This window comes from Hirundo rustica, chromosome 1 (assembly GCF_015227805.2).
Source record: "Hirundo rustica isolate bHirRus1 chromosome 1, bHirRus1.pri.v3, whole genome shotgun sequence".
NCBI lineage: Eukaryota > Metazoa > Chordata > Aves > Passeriformes > Hirundinidae > Hirundo > Hirundo rustica.
The window spans coordinates 50,732,651-50,756,108 of record NC_053450.1 but is presented as its reverse complement, the minus strand read 5'-3'; the positions used below and the strand labels follow the sequence as shown (position 1 = coordinate 50,756,108).

At 44.1% G+C, this 23,458-nt stretch overlaps 1 protein-coding gene across 8 annotated transcripts in view; it reads left to right on the top strand.

Moving 5' to 3' along the window:
* The first annotated feature begins 9,656 nt into the window (after positions 1–9,656).
* EPB41L3 (erythrocyte membrane protein band 4.1 like 3) overlaps positions 9,657–23,458 on the top strand; it is a 144,507-nt gene continuing 130,705 nt past the window's right edge. For 3 of the 8 annotated variants that reach the window (XM_040072285.1, XM_040072277.1, XM_040072173.1), the window contains exon 1: positions 9,659–9,823. The gene's annotated coding sequence lies outside the window, so the exon portion shown is untranslated. Of the gene's footprint in view, positions 9,824–23,458 lie in introns of all 8 variants that reach the window. The other 5 variants (XM_040072281.1, XM_040072183.1, XM_058422092.1 and 2 more) reach the window with 3 other exon arrangements.

The window sequence follows — 23,458 nt, the reverse complement described above, 5'->3', positions numbered from 1 at the left end:
GTTGGGCCAAGACTCCAAAGAGGACAAGCTGTATCCTTTGCTTACAGCTTCATTGTCTTTCCAGCAACACTTGAAAAATTAGGCCCTCAGTTATGAAAAGCTATTTTCCTCCACTCATATGACTAAGAACGCTGATATGGGTGTTAAAGAATAACTGAACTTCGACATATCCATTCTGCTGCTTTACAGTTGTGTGCATTTGATTTTAGTGTGTGGAGTTAATAAAGTGTATAAAAGCAGTTAAATATGTCAATATATTTGTAGCTATTGAGTCTAATTGATGCTATTCTGTATTTCTTAATGCACTGCCTATTGTTTGCAGTATCTATTTCATCTTTCAGCTCATTTGAAGTCTTTTGTTTTTTAAGTAGGACCCTCATGAATGTTAATAATCTTTTTTCTTTTTTTTTTTTTTTTTTTACTGTAATAAGTAAGAAGTCTATTTGAGGTCCTATTTTAATCATTAGTTTTGATCCTTTAGTTAAAATTGAAAATGAGATTAAAACCAGATTTCATGTTGATACTCACCCAAGATAAATGTTCTCTCACTAAGGGCTTACCATCTTCTCTCTTTCAGTCACTACTGTGAAAGGGCTGAAGTGATTTTCTGTATTTTTTTAGTGATATATGTACCACTTGTCTTGCAATAACTTGCAGCTGTCAGGAAGTTTAACCCTTCCTCTCCAGAATTTGAAATCTGTGGTCTAATGAGAGATAATAGTATGGTCTGAAAACACACCTAAGTTAATTAAAGAGTTCTGCTTGAAGCATTTTTTATTTTTGCATATAACATGCCATGCAGATCATGAATCTTAAGTATGCACAATGATTCTTTTGCAATCAATCCATGATCCATGCTGCTAAATCACATACAATAATCTAAATGGTTTCAATAGTAACTCTCACAGTAACTCTAAGTGTCATTGAGGAATGACATAGCCATAATATAAAGGCTGTCAGGAAGCACCTTTACAAATTTTCTGATCCTCAGAATGTTTTGAATTCACTTGTCATCTTTACTTGTTCAACTATAAAAGCCAAAGCTTTAAAAGAAACTAGTGAAAAGGCAGCTACACAAGCGTGCTCTGCTTAATGTCTTCGGCTTCTGGCAGCTCACATCAAAACAAAACCAGACAGTGGGACCTGGCTCTCCACATCAATCCTAGCCCACCTATGTCAGCAGATGCAGTGCCCATGTGGCTGGAGGCTGCCCTCTGAGGGCCACCCAGCCGGAGATGTGGCCAGAAACTGCGAGAGGGAGAGCACAGGCTCGGCAGAGCAGGACAAGCCCCACAAATTGCAGGACCTGCCTCGGAACTAGCTCGGCTTCCCAGCTATAGCAAGGTGTAATTACAAGCCCCTACTACTACTGCACATTGTCAATAAAAACAAAAAAGAAAGAAAGAAAAGCAAGAGAGAAAAAAAATAAAAAAGAAAGAAAGAAAGAAACCCAACAACATAAACGACACACACACCAAAAAAAAAAAAAAAAAAAAAAAAAAAAAATCCAAGGGAATCTGAAGCTTGCAAATGTTTGTAGGATTTCAGTCTGTAAGCTCATCCCACACTCCTGAGGATCTGAATCCTTCTACCTCTCCTCCCCTCTCCCTACATGTGAAACCTTACCTTCCACTTCTGAGAGCCATGTATCCTTCCCAATTCAGCCCTTGGCACAAACCAGATGCACAAGCAGACAAAAATGGGGGAGCTGCCATGCTGTGCTTTGAATGTGAGTCCTTAACATTGCTATGGGGTGGTAAGAGGCATTAGCCTATAGTGGGTATGCCAAATAATATTCCAAATAAGTATTCATCTGCCTTTAACTATGAGGCACCTGTTCGTTCAGAGGATTAAGGCATATGTTTGTATCCCCCTGTGTTGCTAGACTTCTTCTGTGAGTGTTGGCACAGAAATGCAGGCTAGAATTTTCACCTTCAGATTGGAGCTATTTTTGTTGTATCAGAAAAGCCCAAATTACAAACAGCCAGCTAAGAGTACAGAGGCGTAATTTCCACCATCAAATTAAAAAAGGTTTAGTCAGACATGACAAAAAGCATTTTATGTGAGCTTCATGAACATATCAGAAGAAAGGATGGATTTTCAACAAACTGAAAAGGGACACATTAAAAGCAAATGTAATGAGGCTTTGCTGCTCTGGTATTGTATAGCATCCTGAAGGGATTTTTCATGTCACTGGGGTAGAGAGCAGTGCTTCTCTTGAAGCATTTCCCTAGACAGCCTCAGGAAATCAAGCTGTGACACACATCTGGATAGCTCTGTACACAAATGGCATTGCATTTAGAGGTGGAGCTGGCACAGAAAAAACTGTAGTCCATGCACCATTACGCATTTCTGCAAATTCTCAGTTCAACAAGAACCATAAGTAGACTGAACAGCTTTGTACGGAAGTGAATATATTTCCATGCCACAGACCATCAGACAAAAAGAAACTTACCTGGAGAACCATCTACAGGACAGTTGGCTGGTATTTTACCACTTTGAAAAAGATGTCAAATCACAAACCTTCAAAAAAGCACAGTAGGAAATGTGAAACATAATAGCATGGCATAATCCACTGTTTGCACTAAAATAATAGGTGTGGAAGATAAATACATTCAGAGAAATCAGAACAGCTTAAAAATTCATCAGACTGGAAGTATTTAAGCAGCTGAAAGGGTTATTCATACAAATTAGATGTTGCTTTACTGTTTATCCCTAAAGGAAGAAAGGTTTCATAACTTTGTGGGAGAATCTGAATCGCTCCAAGGCTGCAATACACAGCTTTTTCAGTCTGTTTTGTGAGAGAAGGTCTAATTGACAGTGGGATGGGAGTACAGCCTGCTTTATGGAAGACTGATTTAAGTGCTGTAGGTTATATGGTGTTGCAGTTAGATAAGGTTGCTCCTTACAGGAAGCCAAAGTTCACAGAGTTCAAGGGTTGCTTCAAGTCGACATTGTTTTCACAAAATGGGGAAAATGTGTTTGTTAAAATGGAAATATTTTTTCCACTGAAACACAGAAAGACTAGATAGTTAGAAGCTGTCTTTCTGTTTTTGAGATTTTTTTTCTGGGCTTTCCAGGGTTGGAAAGAAAAAAAAGTCATTTGTTCTTGGCTACCTTTCTGGGGCCACACACATACTCTGCCTGTCTTGTTGCCTGCTTCTTTCCAACCACAAGCTAATGCAAAGCTTCAACCAAATCAATGCCCCATTTCCTGGTTTTGCAACCAATTTCCAGTGAAATCCCTCTAGCCACATGGCTGAGCTTCCAATTCAGCCTTCCTATATTGTGTTGCACCTTGGGCGGTGGCTTGTTTCAATTACCACTAAATAAATGAGGCTTTAATTCCTCTTTCATTTCATCTAAAAGAAAGACGATCAGCATGCCCTCGCATTTCAGTGTGGTCTGGGATTGTCCAGACTTCACACTTGCAGGCAGCCACCAGTTCTGTCCAAAAACACAATATGCCTCCTGCATATTTACGTCAACCAGACCAAGGACAGATGTTTCTCTGGTTTTACTGCACTTTTGGCCTAGACTGATGAGCCATTATAAGGCAGAATGGCCAATCTGCAACAGTGCCGTCTCCTTCGCTTTGACACAGCTTTCCGACTGAAAATCATCTAGTTTGTTTTAATTTGAAACACGGGACTGTACGTGTTCAATTCCAAACTTTGAACAAAAGTATTTTCATTTCAGACTAAAGAGTATACATACTTGGCAGCACTAACTGGGAGATCCATGTGGACTTATTTAATTTTTCAGATTAACTCAGAAATAAATTTGATGGCAATGGATGAAAAAAAAAAGCCCTTTACTTTACAAGCATAATATGGTTTTAATATGCTGGCATGTTGTTAATGATGCGTAACATATTTCCGTTCATCAAAGTCAGAAAATGGAATTGCAGTGGAGCCATTTGCTGTTTTCTCTTTGAGAAATAGGAAGAATGCGCTCTGCGCGGTATCTGAATTACTCACAGAATCACAGAAGGGCTGAGGTTGGAAAGGACCTCTGGAGGTCACCTTGTCCAACCCCCCTGCTCAAGCAGGAACACCTACAGCAGATTGCCCAAGGCTCTGACCAGATGGCTTTTAAGTATTTTCAAGGAGGGAGACCCCACATCTTCTCTGGGCAACCTGCGCTAGTGTTTGAATGCCATCGCTGTAAACAATGCGGTGGTTTTCGTGTTCAGACAGAATTTTTTGTGATTTAATTTGTGCCAACTGCCTCTTGTCCTGGCACTGAGAATCACTTGAAGAGAGCCTGTCTGTCTCATCTTTGTTCCTTCCCATCAGGTATTGACATACATATGTAAGATGCCCTTTCTCTTTACCAGACTGAGGAGTCCCAGCTCTCTGAGCCTCTCCTGCCACTTCAGAAGCTCAGATGCATTAATGATCTTCAGGGCCATTAGCTGGACCTCTCTGCAGTACATCTGTATCTTTCCTGTACTGGGGAGCCCAGAGCTGGACCCAGCACTCCAGCTGTGACCTCACCAGTGCTGACCAGAGGGGAAGGATCCCTTGACCTGCTGGTTGCACTCCTCATCATGCAGCCCAAGGTGCCACTGACCATCTTTGCAGCAAGGGCCAGCTGCTGCAATGAAGGTCACACTGCTGGCTGGTGATAAGCGGCTCACACAGCAGAACCTCCAGGCCCATCAGAACCTCCAGGCTGATCCAGCTGATCAACCCCCAGCCTGTATTGATGCTTGGGGTTGATCCTCTCTAGTTACAACGCTTTGCAATTTGTATTTATTGAAGTGCATGAGCTTCTTACCTGCCCATTTCTCCAGCCAGTCAAGGTCCCTCTGGATGACCACACACAACCTTCTCTTGTATCTGCCACTCCTCCCAATTTTGTCCCATCCGAAAATTTGTATTCTGCCCCATGATCCCAATCATTAATGAAGAGGTTACAAGGTACTAACCCCCAACACTGAGCCCTTGTGCCCTAGGGAGTTGTCTTCAACTGGACCTACTGCCATTGACCACAACACTCTGGGCCTGGTCATTCAGACAGTTTTCAGCCCACCTCACTATCCTTTTATATAATGTATATATTGACACTTATTTATGAGGGTCTTGAAGGAAATGGTATCAAATAACTTTCTTACCTTGAGATGTTTCAGGGTAAACCATGTCCACTGCTCTCCCTTCACCCACTGAGCAGGTCACCTCATTGCAGAAGCCTGTCAGTCCACTTAAAATGTCAAATAATGTATTTCTTGCTATTCCTTTTAGGGGTCAAGCTATGGAGGCTGAAAAAGCAGCATTTTGTGACATTATGACAGGACCATAATTCACAATAGTTTATTTAAAGTCTTTTCTGTACAATTTGATATATATGCATTACAGATTGTTATTATTATAAAATTAATTGAAATTATTCACTAAATAATGAGACAATCAATAAATAAAAGCTCAGGAGACATAGAAATGGCTTTTTCATTTGTAATTTTAAACCAAAAAATGATGTTTTCTTATCAGCAGTGAAAAATTGCTCTCCTGACATGGGCAAAGAATGATGCTAAAGTAAATTCTTTTCACTGAATGAAAATATGGTGTGGGTTGAATTTAAAATTTTAAATTGATGTGGACACGCAATTATAGTCATTGCTAGCTATAAACGACCAGTTAGTTCATCTGGTCAAGTCCCCTGCCAATGCTAAATTGAATTTTGTATGCAGTTTTTATTTCTTTAGGCAGTTCGGACACCTTCAGTAAATGCGATAAATACATTTTTAAATAAAAGTTATTTCGTGGTGTCTCAGAAGCCTGAAGAGAGAGAAAAAGAGAGAGAGAAAGAGAAGTATCATTTCAAACTACTCACTGTTGATACATCAGGTTAGTCTCATTTCAGCTTTACAAGAAAAAGCTGACAAGCTTTAAAGGAGGCCTCGCTGCACAAAGAAATCGATGGTAAAGTGCACATTGATTTCAATAAATCTCTTTCAGTCACCAATCTGTATATTAGCTGGGGAAGGGATGCTGCCTCTTCCTGTCTTTTTGTCTTTAAACATCTTGGGCACTGATGATGGTATAAAAATAAAGCTGGGGATAGCTCTAATCTCAGGTAATAATGGTGTCCAATTCGAAAGCAATCCTCAGGGACTGGCAAATTATAACAAACACGGCCCTGGTTCCTCTAATAAACCCCAATTTAAAATGACCAGGGACAGGGACCAGGCAGGGACAAAGCTGCTTGTGTGGTGTAGAGTTTCCTTTACTGGAAATGGAGAATTTGAACTAGGGCTCTTGGATTTTGCTGTAAGCAGGTGAGTTGTTACACCAGGATACTTCTCAGGAACATATTGCCATGGCGCGGCAGTGAGGATCTGTGCCATGGTGGAAGGTCTGCAGGATGCCCCTGGGGCCGGAGGATGCCAACAGCCAGTGCTGCTGGCTGATGTGCCAGTGATGGTGGGGATGCCGGAAGGTCTTTCTGCAAAGAAAACACCACCTGCATGGTATACTGCTATAGCATTCATTTTCATGTGAACCTAAACTTAATTGCAAGTCTGCACCTCCAGCCTCACCCTCGGAGCTCAGATCTCAGGAAAATGTTGGACTTCTCCTGCAGTGTATGAAGTTCAGTTGACACCAGCCCCTCTCCCACCACTTAATCTCCTGGAAGTGTGTTAATAAGCAGTGGCAGAGGAAGCATTATTAATTTGGTTCATTTAAAGTAAAAAACCCACCACTGCCACACAAATAATACAGAGGGCCCACAAAAGTTTGGATATATGAGGCCAGCCCACACTAGGAGCTGCTGAAACGTGTGGAAATAACGAGGATCTCTGCTGTAAATGGCTCTTTGGAGTGATGCTGCAAATTCTTCCTTCATTCATCACCCTGTGCTCGCAGGCTCTGTGTTCTCCTGAGCCAGCCCCCTGGGACATCCCACATTCCTATCGCGGTCAGAGGTGAACGTCCTCTCTGTCGCAAGGTTTCAACTTTTTATCACCTATTACCATAAGTTGTCACGCCAGGTTACTGTAAATCAGATTAACATTTTTCTAATGCAGACTTCGCAGGGAATACTTGGCAGAGGAGTTTCAGAAAGGGGTGCTTAGGATGGTAATTTTAATAAGGAGGGTCTCCCATAAAATGTGCTAAAAGCATTAACCACAATATGAGGAAAAGGAAAAAAAAAAAAAAAAAAAAAAAAAGGAAAAAAAAAAAAAAGGGAAAAAAAGGGGAAAAAAATGGGAAAAAAAAGCCTTAGAACTGCTACATCCCATTAAGTTATAATGTAACAAATGTATGTAAGCCACCTCCTGAAACGTGGCTTTGGAAACAGGAGCAGAAAGCACCCGCGGAGGGTCAGCATGATTTATTTCTGTTTTACCTGCCCCAGAACACCCTCATTTCCTGATGAACACAATGACTTGGCACAACTTGAAGCCCAGCAAGTCAGATTTCTCTCAGCAGACATCCTGATCACTCCGATAGATATTTTAGGAACTTGCCATTAGTTCCTTTAATTAATGCCTCTCCGACAGGGACAGGCGCGGCCTTTTCCCACATCAGCGGAACAAAATACGCTTCAGCCATTTTGTCCCAGGGCTGGGCGCTCTCTTACAAATTACCTGAAGCCAGGTCCCCTAAAGCCCCAGGTACCTGCTGCCACCCTGGCAATGAACCAGCTTCCCCCAGGAGCCTTCCCAAACATAGCGCTCGCTTTATAGCACTTGTTCTACACATGTGGCTCCTTCCCAGCGCTCCTTCCCTCGATCTTAGCAGAGATAAGAAACCCCTTACACTGTGGGGTGCATTGTCAGTCCATTCCACAATAACCAGTGGAGGTCTGTGCAGCATCACAAAGCCACTTTCCTGCTCACAGCTTCATTGCTTGCCTCGCAGCTGTGCTCCTGCTGGGCATCCTGGCCTCACCATTCCCAGCTGGAGCCTTGTCTCTGCTGACATCACTGGATTCCTGCTGATGCATCGGCCAGGGTCATGTCCCAGCTCACTCACCTCCTCCTGTACACCTCTTGCCTATCAATTTGCAAAGCTGTAAAAGTCAATAGTGGTGCATAGATCCACAATAACAATTAAAAAAACCCAACCAAACAAAAAAACACACCAAAAATGCAGGCGCCCAGGAAATTTGCTTGCCACACAACTCCCTTCAATAGCAGGATGTTCTCGCTGAGCCGACCTAAGCATAACTTATCGCAGAAAATTATCTCATGTGCTGAACAAAACTTTCCCCATTGGAACTTCAACCTTTGCCACTGGCAGCTGGCACACCGTGCTCTGCCTCCCAAGGAGCTCTGCCCCGCGGGTATCCTTTGAACTCTTAAGACCACGTGTGATGGATCTCAGCAATTATTTGCACTGTGGGCAAACTTCAGGCAGAGGTGCCAGCAGGGGCTGCTGGCCGCTTGCCAAGGGATGCCACAGCCCCTCCTACCTGGGCCTTTCACCGTGGCCTTTGGGACACAGCCCTCCCTGCCCTGTTGCTTGCCTCCCTTCCCTGCTGCCGAGTGGATGGATTTGCTGGGCACTGCGTAGCCAGCAGACTTTCTAAATGCAGCAATTCTGGCTGCCTCCCACGGGGGATAAGTCAGCCTCGGCGTGACTTACAAACCTTGGCAGGGTCAGGTATAATCTTGGAGTTAATGACTTAGGCATGACACCCAAAGCTCCTGGTCTGGGAACAGACTTCCGCTTGTCTGGGAGGACATCTCGCTATCATTTTGCCGAAGCCAAGTCAGCTGAGGGTGGTTCTGGTTCTTCCACAGTATGCTTTGGTCCAGAAAATTCTCACTTCTGTATAGCTATTCCCATCACCTTCAAATGTGGCTGAAAAATTCCCATCCTGAGACAGCTGTATTCCCAGGAACTGCGACATCATTTCCCCAGAATTTCAGGCTGGTTGCTCCCAAATCTAATGGGGGAAATCCCGCTATTTGGAAACCGCTTTTTTTAAACTCCCACCAATGCAGCTGCACTTTTGTTCCTCGTTTCTGTCCCACAGCTCCCAAATCCTGTCCTTCTATGTGCCTAGAGTGCAGTTGTGAAGGGGCTACCTATAATTTAAACAGAAAACAACACAAAAAAGCCAGAAATTGCTGCGAGCTGTTGAGGGAAGCAGACTGAAAGGATGAGGTGCTCAGGTTTTTTGCGGGCAGCATTGCTCGGGAAGCCCAACCGGCCCACAGAAGTTTGTGGTTTCCCTGGATCTGTCAGGACTACTCACCCTGTGACATCCCGCCTGAGCCGCCGCTGCCTGCTCGGAGCAATAGCGAACATATTCAGATGGTTCGGACCGGGCGGCAGCGCCTGCATCAAAGCCTCTCAGCGCCTGCTGCGCCAACGAGCTCCGCGTAAGCCTAACAGCACGAAACATTGGCATAGAGTAACCTCACGGACCCGCTTTTAGCATTTTCCTGCTTCCCCCAGAAAAGGAAAAAAAAAACCCACAAACCCAAAAAACAACCAAACCGGGGGCCGTGGTGAGGTGGCAAGAGGGGCTGATGCCTCGCACGACTCCTCAGCTGCCGCGGTCTCCGCGGGCAGGAGGGTCCCGCAGCGCGCTGCCCACCGCCGCCCCCGCGGGCGCTCCGGGCGGGCGGAGGCGGGGCGGCGGCGGCTCCAATGGGGAGGAGGGGGGCGGGCCGAGCCGTGCGGTGCCGAGCCGAGCCGTGCCGGCTGCCGGAGTCTGACGGGCGCTGCAGGTGGGAGCCCGGCTCCGCGACGGCGCCTAACTTCGCCGGGCCGGGGCTGTCCGCGCCAGCCTTTTTTGTGGAGAGAGGCAGGAACCGCGTCCCTCCCGCAGCGGCGGTGGCGAACGCCTCCCGGGACGGGCTCAGGTGAGGAGTCCCCGTTCCCCTCGCCGCCCTTGCTGCCGCCCTGGCCTGGCTCCGTTCCGCGGGGCCCGCGGGTCGCGATGCGCAGCGGGACCGCCGAGCTGTCCTTGGCTTGAGGTCAGCGGGGAGGGCCGAGGGGCGTGCGCTGCCCCCGCGGGGCGCGCTGCCGCTGCGCATCGCTCCGCGCCGCTGCGCGGGGAGGGAGAGCTGGGGCTGGGGCTGCGGCGCGGGGGCATCTCTTCGCCTGTTTCCGTTCCCGTCTCCGCGTTTTTCCTGTCGGCCGTCCCGTGCCCCCGCTCGTCCCCGCCGTGGGTCGTTTCGGGGATCCCCGGGCAGGGTTTGCCCCCCGCTCCGGTGGCGGGGCGGACTTGCCGCCCGCGGTGCGGCGCGGGTTGCGCGGCACCGGGCGGTGCGGTGCGGGAGCGCCGCAGGCGGGGTCCGGCTCCTGCCGGACCCTGTCCCTCAGCCGCCCTTCCCGCTTTTCTGCCCTCCGCGCAGCGCGGCATCTCCCGCGGAAGGTCTTGGCGGCGCCCGCAAAGTTACGGGCGGTGCGCGGCGGGGGTGGGCTGCGGGGGCGCGGAGCGGCCGCGCTGCGCAAGCGGGAGCGCGGTCGGGGGAGCATCCGCTGGTGAGCCCGATCGGTGCCGATGGGGCGCTGAAACCCCTTTTTGGGGCTTGGGGCCAGTCCTGATGAAGCCGCAAGGTTTTGCGGGCGGCGGAGTCGGTGCTGCTTTGGCGTTAAAAATGTTTAACAGTGAATATTAATGAGGTGTTCCCCACCTCCCTCCTCCCTTTTCCCTACCTTTTCGGATGTTTAAATGAACCCGAAACTATTCAGCCGGCGACATTTACATTTCTGTAGTAACAGCAATTCATTAGAAAAGTGATAGTAGCAGGAAAATTGAAAGTAGTAGTAATGGAGCCCCGGGGGTGATTGCAGATAGCTCCGAGGGACCGTAGCCCCCTCCCCGCTCCTGGCAGTGGACAGCGGCGTGGAGGAGCCGGGGGCTTTTGGGAGCCTGTGGGAATGCGGGGGACTGGGAGCGCAGGGTGCAATGCAGAACTGGAAGCGCCGAAACTCTGCATTTTGTGCATAGTTCTGTGAGGGGTGGCCATTTTTCTAATCTTTTTCCTGTCAGGCTGTTGGAGCCCCAAAATGCTCTTTTGGGACTTGAGAAAACACCCCTTCAGGCTCCCCTACCCTTTTATTAGGGCTGTTTCGATGCTAGATATTTGTATTTTTGTATTCCAAACGGGTGAGCCTTCATCAAGCTTTAATCCACATTAAGATGCAGCTAACCATTTGAGAGGAGGATCTTCCCCCCGCCCCCCCCCCCCCCCTTCTCTCTAGAGTTTTCATGTTCCTCTGTTACTTCCAGTGAAGGATTTAGTCCCTAGTATGACGGCTGAAATGGTGGCACGCACTTCAGTGTGCTGCCAGATGCTTACCTTCTTTCAGAGTTTGGGATAGGCTCAGGCAGTATTAAAAGCTTGCTAAGAGGATACTGTTGTATGGTTTCCTCCATTTTTGGGATCTGTTAGAAGCAATCTAAAAATACTGGATCATCATTCCTCACGCTTATAACAACAAGACTTTCAAAGAACTGTTCTTAGATACGCATCTTTTATTTTTCCCCCCACTTTTTTAACCTTGAGAATTATCAGTCCTGGTACTTAATAGGGAGCTACTCTTGTATCCTTGTTCTTGTAACTTGAAGGCATCACTGTTGATTCTGAATTAAGCAGTTTTTAGCATCAAATCCTCATTATTACATGGGGTTGGGCATTTTAACTTGCTGAAGAGATACTCCCTAATATTCCTAGAAACACCCAACCTTTGCCAAGTGCCATAAACGTGCACAGTTTGTGCAAACTTGTCAAGAAAATGGCCTTTTTTTAAATTTTTTTTTTTTTAATTGAGAAACGGATTATCACTCTCTCAGTACTACTTCTGTCCTTCCTGCAGCAGCGTTTATTTCAGCATATGAAGTTTCTTGAAGTCCCTTGCTCAAATATTGGTTGCACATTACTGCTCAGAACTAGCTTAGGAAGGCACTTTACTATCTCATGCAACCTTATCTGCCGTTCCACCACTTCATAACAAACCCATTGGAACATGAAACGACCTTGGAAAGGTATCTTTCAATCTCACACAAAGCATTCTCTTAACGGGGAGCAGCACTGCTCCAGGAAGAGCTGATATTTTCAAAGTGATGCTTCTAAACTGATTTTATTGTTTTTTTTTTAAAGAGAGAAGGGAGATGCGTGGAATATTGAATTGGGAAGGGAAATATTTTTTTAAAAACAAACCCACTCAGCTGAAGTTGAAGCACCACTCAGCTTTGGAAGGAGGTGTATTAGGAATGTACATATGACGGTGACACTTAAGTCTAGGGTGAAAACAAGTCTTTAATTTTAATCAAAGGAAAACAGCATTTCCTCTGCCAGTTCTGATTTGCTCATTCATAAGATCTTCAGAAGCCTAAATTATTAGTGGGACTAATTGAAAGCTACTTGGGTGTGTCAAATGGAGAAAAGGAGTGATGAAGTCTGAAGGAAGCTTTACATTTAGTTGTATTGTTCTTGATATCATAATGTGATGCTTCTATATAGAAAATATTCCAGGACACTTTCAGTCCCCAAAATGCTGCTCCTCTTGGAAAGGCTGCAAGAGCACTTGAGAATCAGCAGCAGTCAAGGGCGAGTCTCGCAGCTGTCGGGGGAATTAACGGAGGGGGTGCCTGGCCAGTAAGCTGAGTGGGGTTTTGGCCCGGATACTGGACTTGACACATCAGGCCTTGCAAAAGGGTGGTGAGTGCTTTGGTGCCCATGGTGTTTTTACCTCTCAGGAAGATGGTGCCTCCTGTAGGGCAGAGCTGAGTCCCAGCCTCGGGAGCTCAGGGTATGAGTGCCACCTGCTGGGTGATGAGCCCCTTCATATCAATTATACACCGTTTATACATATGCGTGTATGCGTTTGTGTTTACATACATACGCATGCTATGTTTATGTATGTGCTTGTTTGCATGCAGGTGCACAGCTTTTCCAGAGACTTGTTCTTGGGTGAAACTAGGAAACCTTGATAAGACCTGAAGTGCCTCACCTTCCGAGGACTTAGCCCAGCTTGTGTTTGGTGACACGCAAATAGCACTTGGGCTTTGTATTTCAGGGGGAAAGGGGAATTTTTGATACTGCTGACATTTAATGCTGCCTTTGATTTACTGAAGGCAAGGGGTAATTTTCAGCTGTGTAGCTCATGGCCTGTGGTGTGGTAAGCTTTCACAAGCACCTCAATGGCCAGATAGCAGGCTGACAAGGTAGACTTGAACGGAGGTCCAACAAACCAAACTCAGCTTTGTCATGTATCACTTAAATGTAAAATCTTCACAGCACTGCTGATTTCATCTTTTTTTTTTTTTTTTTTTTTTAAATTTTGACTCACATATGTCCAAAAGATTTATGAGCATCCCACCTGGGTATGAAATATCACTTCTCATTTAAATTAACTGAAGACCTACAGAACTTGCAGAGTATATCTGGACTTTTTTTTTTTTTTCTTTCCATTTTAAAGAAAACATTTTTCATATTCACTCTCTAATGTTTGCATAGAAGAGTAAAATATAAAAGTTTGATTCTGACCAAGAATTGCTACCGAAGGTGACACAATAAATCCAAATCTAACATCGTTCCCAACAACGACTTTCCAATTTCCACTAGCTTCCATCTCTCCTAGCCTGCTGGAATGATGTTTAAACACCAGTTTGATTCAGCTGGATACAAAGTGATATCAGTTGCAGAACCAAGGCTTGTAATTGTTCTGTGTTGTACTGACAGAATTAGGGAAAGATGCAGCCCTGGGTATTGGGGTTTTTTTGGACAGCTAGCCTCATTAAGGCTTTATTGCTTACTTATTTTGTGGTGTGCTGGTGCCAGATGAGTCTTTTACCCTGCCTGTGGATTAAGAGTGGGTCCAAGCTGAACTATAAAAGTTTTCAAGAAACTTTCAAATGCTTTCAGCTGGAAAACCTATATTGATGTACTCTCGTGATAAATGGATAAAATGCTTCACATGGTTTAGAAAGTGTATTCCACCACTTGAGATCTGTACTTTCGAGAGTGCATAACAGTCAGGAATGAGTTGATGGAGCAAAAAGCAAGGAGTGTAATTTCAGAGTTCATCTTAAAGTGTGATTCTAGCAAAAAAAAAAAAAAAAAGGCATCTGCCATATCAAGAGGGATTACAAGACAGGATTTTGAGGAAGGGAACCCAATAACAATGCATAACTCAAGTTCACTGTCCCCTAAAACGTTCACAGTTAATTTGATGCTTGACAAATTGTGATTTCAGTGTCTGGTGAAGAAGCAATTGACCCTAAAATTGCTGCCTGAAGCTGAACCAACGTTTTCAGCTTTATAACCAGTGTCATGCAAAAATAGTATGTGAAGAGGAATAGGGGAAATGCAGAATGTCCCTGTGGTCTTGCTCTTATGTACCTCTCCTCCCCCTGACCCAAGCAACTGGCATGTAGTGTAGTCAGTGGATGCTGCTGCAACACTCAAGGCAATTTACATCTCATTCATTCATCCATCCCATTAAGGCATATTGTGACTTCTTCCCCTACCCCCACAAACCTCCTGAGCTGATAGTGGAAATCTGCCCCTTATAATGTGTCAAACTTCAACAACCACCCCTTGTTTTCAGTCAGAAGTGTATCTGCAGTATTGCCAACGGGCATGCTGCTCTCCTGTCCCCTCCCCATTCTAAATAAACCAGTTCAGCAGCTCCCCTGCACGAATTCTGCTAGCTCTGAGTCATCCATACATTTTTGTTTTGTTCCTTCCTTATTTTTTTTCGCACGCTGTGTTTCACACCATTCCCACCTACTCAACATCTGCTTTCATGTGACCTCTCATATCCTGATAAATTCATTAATGTTACTCTTTCTCCATGCCACCATCAAAATCTCACTTTCCTTAATATGATGTCCTGTGTCCAGTCTGGTGACTGTGGCTTTTACAGTCCTTGGGAGTACCTTGGAGTTATGTCTGCTCCAGTAAAACTGTTCTCCCAGTAATCTCAGCTTCCCTTGCAGAGGTAAAAGACAGGGAGCATCTTGAGGACAATCTGCAACTACAGTCACACTGACATTAATGGTGCATGGTTGCAGCTCTGGGGAAGGACTCGGGTACACAAGACTGACTAGAGAAACCAGAAATGAAGGCAAATCTTTTGCAATGTCTTTGCCCTTTCCTCTTCCAATATTCTTCACATGGAGGCGCTGAAAAGGCTCCCACTGTAAAAGAACTCCTACAAAAAAACAGCAGCAGCAGCAGAAAAAAAAAAAAAAAAAAAAAAAAAAAAAAAAAAAGTTGTTTGCTAGCAAAGTGGTAAATATGTGAGCAATCAGCTTCCTTTTTCTGCAGCCTTTCGTGCTGTCTTATTAATGGGCCATGAAGGCTGAGGAGGAGGTAACTAAACAGCCATTATCTATCGAGTAGGGGGGAGCTGCAAATCAGTTAGTTGTGCCATTTTCTTTTTTGACACAAACAGATAAACTTGGCTTCATATGGCACAGTTTCTGCAGAGATCAAATAGAAACCACATCAGGGGCTGTTCTGGGGGCTCACTGTCCTCCTGAGCTGCCTTGAGATTTATGGAGGTGAAAATGCTGCTCTGGCCTCAGGCCCCTTTTCTGGGACCTGGCAGAAGAGCACTGAGTTCTGAGGATGACTGTTCCTGAGAACAGTTGGTTTGGAGAATTTGGATGGTTGAAACATATGAACTGAGATGATATATCCCAATCTGTTAGAAGAGACTTTGCAATGGCCTTTGGCTTTTTGGCATCGTGTCAGCCTTGGCCTGGTGATCAGTCTGATGGTCACAGAGCTGCTGGGAGATGATGTCAGCATTTCCTTCACTGCCTCCTTTCCTTCCACCGCAGGCTTCAGCGCTCTCCTCTCCTGCTTGTCTGTGCTCAGGACCTTGTGCACTTCCTGGTGCTGAACTTGCACATGCAATTGATTTCTCTAGCCAAAAGAAGAGCATGCCTTTGTCTGCCCTTACATACAGACACATGCAGTTTGTTTAGGTTAACCCATAGCAATTGGCATTTTGTACCGATCTCTTTGAAGCATTTCCTCTCCAAAGGAATAATAATAAAAAAAACCCCTCCAACCAAACAGAAAAGCAAAAAAATCCTGAACACTATATTGGTCGACTGTTTTGGAACAGTTGCCAAAAGAAATCAATGCTGAGCCTGGGAAAGCTGTAAAATTCTTTCTTGGGTTTTTATTAGTAGGAGAGAAGTGACACACACTGAGTTTGGTCACTCAGACACTGTTCAAAGTCCAAATTTCAAAAAAAAAGTTGTTTCAGCTTGGGTGTTCTTGATGGTTTGCAGATGTGGAACAGTGCATAGATACTCAGCTGTGGGGTAGGCTGAAGGCCCCCTTAATTGCAAAGAATAAATTACCAATCCCTCATCCTTGACTGAAGATTCTGAAACTGAGCAGTCGCTGTGGTGACTTTGCCTTGCTTCCTTGCCGAATGTTACATCTCCTCATCAAGGATTTCAAAATGTCAGCAGTACAAGAGAAAATAATATACCTTTTTTTTTATTTGTGATATTGGACACCTGGTACGGCCTGATGGGGGAAGTACAGTAGAAGGTTTATTTTTTCTTAGAAATACATTTTCCCCTCCTCACAAAATGTTCCTTCTGAGGTCAGCCTTGACAGATCTTTATTAGACTGTAATTATTATTCTCTTATTAACATTGATATTGTGGGGTCTTTTATTTCTTTTTAGAGTAAATTGGAGAGTGGGGAGTTGTTTATGGTCAGTGTATTTAATGAGTTACCTGAAACTATTTTGTAATGCAGACTTAGCAGAAAGCAATAGTGTTGTATTGTTCATTGAATCTCAAGAGTCGTTTTTTTTTTTTCCTTCTTTTTCCCTTCATTTTCCTGCTGACGGTTATGACTGTGCTGAAACCATGGATTTCACAAACTGGATGAACGGCTGCCCCCTGGAATATGGATAATTTTGGTGAGTCTGCAAAATTACTTCTGTTTGCTTGGGAGAGAGGAATAATTTTATGTATTGGAAGTTGTGTTTGATGAAAGCTAAGGCTGTTTTTGCAGTGTTGGTTTTGTCAATGTAAAAGGGAAAACATACTAAATTTCAAATTATTTTGATGGAGTGTGGGGCTTGCCTTTTTTTTTTCTTTTTTTTTCTTATTCTGTTTTATCACTGGCAGAGGTGAAGGAATTAACGTGCTCGGGATTAATTTGAAATAGTGTCATGTTATGAGATTGAGTGTTATTGCCTTTGTAATAACTTTTAAATTACTTTCCTGTAAGACATGCTGTGAAGCAACAGCTTAGAACATTTTAATTTTTCTTTTCTGGATTATTCAGTTGTTTTGGCAAATAGTTCAGACAGAAGATGATAAATTCATTGGATGGCTTTTTAGAGAAGCACTGTGTAGTTCTCTTTACTGTTGCTAATATTGGTGTTCCCTGTAGTGTGAACTTTTAAGAGATGATGTGTTGATGACGTGTTTGCATTAAATATTGTAGAAGAATTTTCCATGAAAAGGTTTTGTGTCCCAAGTAGTCTCTGGTGAGGTTTCTTTTTTTTAAATTAAAAAAAGCACAAAGCTCTGTCAGGGTCATACTCTTTTCTTGTGTGCAGATGCCTGACCTGCACAATATTCTTCTGCAGGTGTCTGCTGTTGCTCCCTGAGGAAGTGATTTTGGTACTTTGAGCTTTGAATAAAGGTGACTTGACAGCTGCAGGGGAAACATTTGCTTTGAATATATCAACCTGGAGATCTGCTCCAGGAGCATGGTTGGAGGTGGTAGTATTTACCCAGTGCTGTCTGTAGGAGTAAAAAAGCTTCCTCTGAGCGCTGAGATGAGGCGGTTGGCAGCTTAGCAGCCTTGGGATTTATCTCTGAGCTATTTAGACCTAGCAGGAGTGACTCGTTACTACTAATAGGTTTAATTAGGGAAAACGACTTGCTTCACCTCTCACTCGTGTGGTGACAACCTCGCTTATGCACAGCCTCAAGTTTTGAGGGACAAGACAAATGTGCTTTGGGAGTGGGGTTGGCTGCCTGTCCTATCCCAGAAGGAGGCGAGTGTTCCTGGTGCGGCGGTGGCCCTGTCCTGGGCAAGGCGTGGGAGTGAGCGTAGGGCTGGCACTGGCCCCTTGCTGACAGATTGTGGCTGAGTTTAGCCGGTACACACCCCTTCGGGGGGGAGGGGGAAAGGTTGACATTGGCTCTCCCTCCCTCTCCTCCTTCTTTTCCAGTCTCTTGAGTGTGCACAGTCTGCGTCACCTGCATTCTTGCGCTGGTGCAAAGAGCCTGAGACCAAAAGGTGGACATCAAACTTAGGAATTTCTTATCAGGGACAGATTTAGAGAAAAATTCTGATAAAGCCTGATTGTTTACTTTTGAGCATTTCTGAAGTATTGGTGCTTAATCCTTTTTATTGATCCATAGCTTATGCCGGAAAGCTGTTGTCTCAGGGCAATTTCCAGAGTCCTGGAGGATAATGGCATTAATCACCTATCATGTGACCTTTCAGGCAGGATGAACATTTGTTGCACTGCTGCGTTTACCTTCACTCTAAGTTCTGGTTATGTCTTTTACTCCTCAACCGCGTGGCTTCAGAGCGCAGTTAAGATGCCTTTTGCGTGACTGGTACACGGTAATTTGGTGACTGAGTAGCAGTAAGGTCTGTAAGGCGACTGCTGCTTTGGATTGCTGGCCTTTGATGTGCTAAGCAGCCTTAAGGAGCCCAAGAGAGCAATAGCTTCTGGGTCCAGGAGGCAATGCATATTTACCGTGATGGACACACTGCTCAAAACTCTTGAGTCTGAAAGCCAGCAGACTGCATTCCTCATAGCTTTGCTCCGGCATGTGTCTTGCTTTTTTGGCCTATTTTGTAATCTGCATGAATAATTGACTCCCATGTTGCACCTATATAAAGAGATGCTTCTTCGATATCTGGAAATGCAGTAATGAGTGCTGAAGTGCTGCCATCACCATGGCACATCAGGGAAAGTTTTGATGTGATCACATGGGTGAGCTTTCCACCCAAGTTTTATTCTTAGATTTGTTTTTCACTTTCAGTCTGATTTGGTTATATTTGAATTTTTGGCAAATGCTGTTAGCAAAGTTTAAATCTGAAACAGCAATCTAAATCACAGAGCAAAGTGTACTTTGCATAAACAGATAAATAGCAGACCTAAAATATAAGAAGGGCCTCCTTTTCACTGAAAGAGTGACATCATTGCAAGCTCTTCTCAGTGGTGGAAGGCCAAGAGGCAGTGGATACCAGCTGAAATGAGAGGAGTTCACGCTGGTTGTGAGGATAAAGTGTTTTCACTCTGAGGACAGACGGCTGGATAGGAGCACAGGTTGCCTGGGGAGGCTGTGCAGTCTCCATCGTTGGGAGTTTTCACGACCTGACTGAACAAAGCCCTGAGCTGGATCTCACAGCTGGCCCTACTTGGAGCAAAAGCCTGAACCAGAGACCTCATGAGGTTCCTCATAGCCTGAATTAACTTGTGATCCATTAAAAACCACTTGAATTTAGAGGGATCTTTATGCTGGGAAGAAAGAGTAAAGCTGGAAGAATTGAGCCAGCATGCTCCCAGAAGGCGTTGTGATAACAGCAAGATCTACTGGTGGCTACTGTGAGATGAAAAGGGGTGTTGCATCTGGCCAGACTTGTTCTGAAGCGCTGTCTGGGGCTGTCTGTGAAGGTTTGTTGCTTTTGGTTTAATTGAGCAAAGCATTTAAAACCTGACCCTTGCTGCTTCTGAAGAAGCTCTATGCTCTTTGTTTTATGCCAATGGTAGCTGTATAACTAACCTCTAAAATTTTGAAAATTATCAGTTGACTTTTGTTTTTATTAGTTAACACACCACTAACCTTGTGGGAAGAGATTTCAGGAGAAGTAAATTCTTCATGTAGAAGACTTGCAATCTTACAGGGATTTTTTTGTTTAGTCAGTTGTATTTGGTTTTGGGTTTTTTTTTAGAGATTGATATATGGCTATTTGCATTCCTTCAAAAATAGTGTGGGAGTGCAAATAGGAGACAGATGAAAATCTGTGGGTTGATCAGACTGAATGTGAGCCAGCTCCCCAAAGTGATGAAGGTGCTTATGGATGGTTATGTGAAGCCAAATTGTGCTTCTGTACAGGGGAACAAAAGTGGTCAAGGTACTGACACAACCTTGCAGGATGAAATAGGTGAACCTGTAAAGAGGAGTGTGGATGTCTCAGAGATGGTCACAGCGCCTTTGGAGGGCCAAAGCACTGCTAATGGTTTACACAACCCTCCAAGTGTGTCTTCCTCTGTGTTTTCAGGAAGATGGCCTGCAACTTAGGAGTAAGCCTGACAAACACTTGAAAGCAAACAAAAAATGTCTGGTTATGGGTTTTTTGCGTGATTTTTCTTTCTCCTGGAAGGGCATTAGTTTAACTTACAGATTGACTCTCCTCCTTTGCATTTGGAGGCAATACAGGTGAATGTGGAAAGCAACAGTTAGTAGTTCCAAATGGGATGTAAAAAGTTTTTGCTGATTTTTGGACTTTTTAAACCACTGTTCCATCTGCTCCCACCCACATACTTAGTGAACTGTCACTCTTGCCAGTCATGCTCCAGCTGTGATGTGATGTGGTCAGTGGGTGAGATCCCAGCAAGGCCAGAGTTTCATTCATTTCATGTTCTGAGACTGAAAGCCATTGCTGGGAGAAACTGAAAGCTTTAGATTTCAGGCTTAACTTCACCGGGTCCGTAACCACTCTCTTCTGTGTGTCTGCACAGTGTTTTCAGAGTTACGCTTGTGTAATTGTAGTGGCTCTGTGTCCACTCTACCCACAGCATCAGATACTACACTGGGTGATTTGCCTTTTCTTTTAATTTCTTTTATACATATGCAAAGCCTTTGTATTTGTTCTTCTCAATGTTTTTCCCATAGCTGGTTATTTTCAGCTGTTACATGGATAATAGTGCTGATGAACAAGTATTTAGTCTGACACATAAAAGCATAAGCCGTAAAGAAAGTGAAGCAGGGAAAATTACAGTGGCAAAGGTTCCTAAATTATAGTTGTATAGAAAGATTGTGATAAGGAAGAAGTTAAACATTGCTATTTAGTCAAACCTACAACTGTGGCTGGTACTTTGATTGTCTCCTCCTTTTGCTGACATTCAATTTCTGTGGTTGGTGAGATATTCTTCCTGCTAATAAAGTCCCTTTTTTTATTGAACCAGAAGCTTGTGGAAGTACATGGGTGTGTTCTCCCAGATGGTTTTAGGTCAGGTGTGAAACAATTGGTAATTATTTTCAGATTTACTTGTAAAGGAAATGTTAGGTGCTTGCTATTAGGTGCTTACCCACTGTTAAAAAAATAAATAAACAAAACCAACATACATATCAATCTTCCCATCTGGGAGTGGATCTGTGTCCGGTTTAGATACACTGGAAGGCAAACATAATGTAATAGGACTGAACCTGGGTGTTCAAAGACTGAAGTATCAGTGTTTGAGGTGGCTGTGTGCTTGCTGCAGCTGCAAAGCCCATAGCTTTTATGGCTGCAGTATGTTTGCTCACAAGCCCCAGCTCCGACAAACAGATGTGATCTTCATCCTGTGTATGCTCTTTGTGGGGTCGAGCGGTCACTTGTCGGCGTGATGATGAGTACAAGCCACGATCTCCTAGCAGCAGATCTCATGTTTGAAGAGCTTTGCTTGGTTTTAGAGCATCCCAGCAGTAACCTGCAAGACCCAAAGACAATCTTTCACCCACAAGGATGGGGGACCAAGGAAATGTTCTACGTAGGCTTTTCATAAGGAGTGAGTAGGGACCTTTAGGGAAAAAGAAAACTTCCACTGATCATCACAGATACTCTATTTTCCCTTCTGGAAATAGTCATTAGGATCTATGTAGGTGGTAGACTATAACTTCCCTTTGTCTCTCCTCCCAGCCAGTTTATAAAATGCCCTAAGGCAAGCTGGGTTACTGTGGGTAATTCTGTTTGAACAGGATGGATCACTATGAGCAGAAGGTAGTTTTCAGTGGTAAAGATAACTACCTTTGTGCTTATCTTAACCTCGATGAAACTATTACCATAGGTTTGTTAGGAAAAGAACGAGGTGAGGGCAGTGGCCTGGACTGAGCAAAGGTTAAAGCAATCAGTGATAGCTTGGCTGTCAGCAGAATTGCATTGCTGGGGATCGGGTCTGAGGCTTTGCACAACTTTATTGTCTGCTTGTCTTCCAGCTGTTCCTGCAAACGTGTCCTTCAACAAGCTGAGGAAAGGCCAAGGGTTGTGTGCCTGCAATTTCTGCCTGCCCTTTGCGTTGTGAGGCCAGTCCAGAGTGGGGCCAAAATACTGCAGAAATGGCAGTTGTTTGTGGTGGAGACTGAGATAAATGGGTTTATCCAGTATCCGTGAGGCTGCTCAGTCTGGATCTTGGCAACTTGGCTGGTTTTTTTTTCCTTTTTCTTTCTCACCAGAATAGTTGTGCTGAGATTTGGTGTTGTTGCATCCTATTTTTAACACCAAAGCTCACTTATCTCTCATTGAATGTGTGGTATGTTTCATTTGAGAGAGGCGGCACTTTATCAAATGTCACAAATGAGCCTTCTTGCTAGAGCTATTTCAAACCAGCTGAAAAGGGGTTCTTCCTGTTTCATTTTAATTTACATGTGCAAAATATTCATACAGTTGGAAGCAGTAGAGTTTATTGTCAAAATTAAAGAGATGTCAGACCTGGCCATAGTTCTCTCAACCCAGCATTATGTTTGTCCATTATGTTTGTCATATAGTATTACAAAAATCCACATGTGCCTAATTTATTTTAGGTATTGTTGGTCTTTTACACCAAACTAACATCTGTAGAGGAACAAAAATTCCTTTGCAGTTACCTGGTATTGAAGACTGTTCCTTTATGCAGAGGTGTGATTGCTGGACAGTATATCTTTTGCATTAAGGACAGTCACTGCAGCTGTTTGAGTCCTGTCATGTTTATGGATGAGCAGATATTGCAACAGGCAGTAAGAGTTTGCTGCAAGGGGAGCTTTCATTTCTCAGTCTTGGGAAGTGGGCTCCATCTAGTGTTTAATTTAAAGCTTAGACTCCAGTTCCTTTTCTTAAACGCCCTTGCAGTGTGGATAAAGGACACAGAGGAGGAATTGTGGTAGGCATTGCTTTCGCTGGTGATTATCTAGTGAGACTTTATCCAGCACAGTTAGTGTGGGAATGGCAACCTGAAACACTGCATCTGTTTTACACATGCACATGAAGCTAAAATGATTCTTTTATGAAACAGCACACAGATAAAAAGAAATTAAACCAGCATGGCAACGATGTGATCCTGGAATATTTTGTGGCTAGTTCCTCTCACTGTATTTGATGTGGCACGTTTGAAACCAGCACGTTCATCTATAAAATCAAAATTAGAAAACTAATTGTGGGGTTCTTTTACTAAGTAATGAATTTTGAAATGTGTATTGGGTATTAATATCCAGTCAACAGAACATCTTCCAATATGTAATGCTTCTATAAAGAAGCATGTGGGATTCCAACCTTTATTTTTATCATTTTATCAGTATT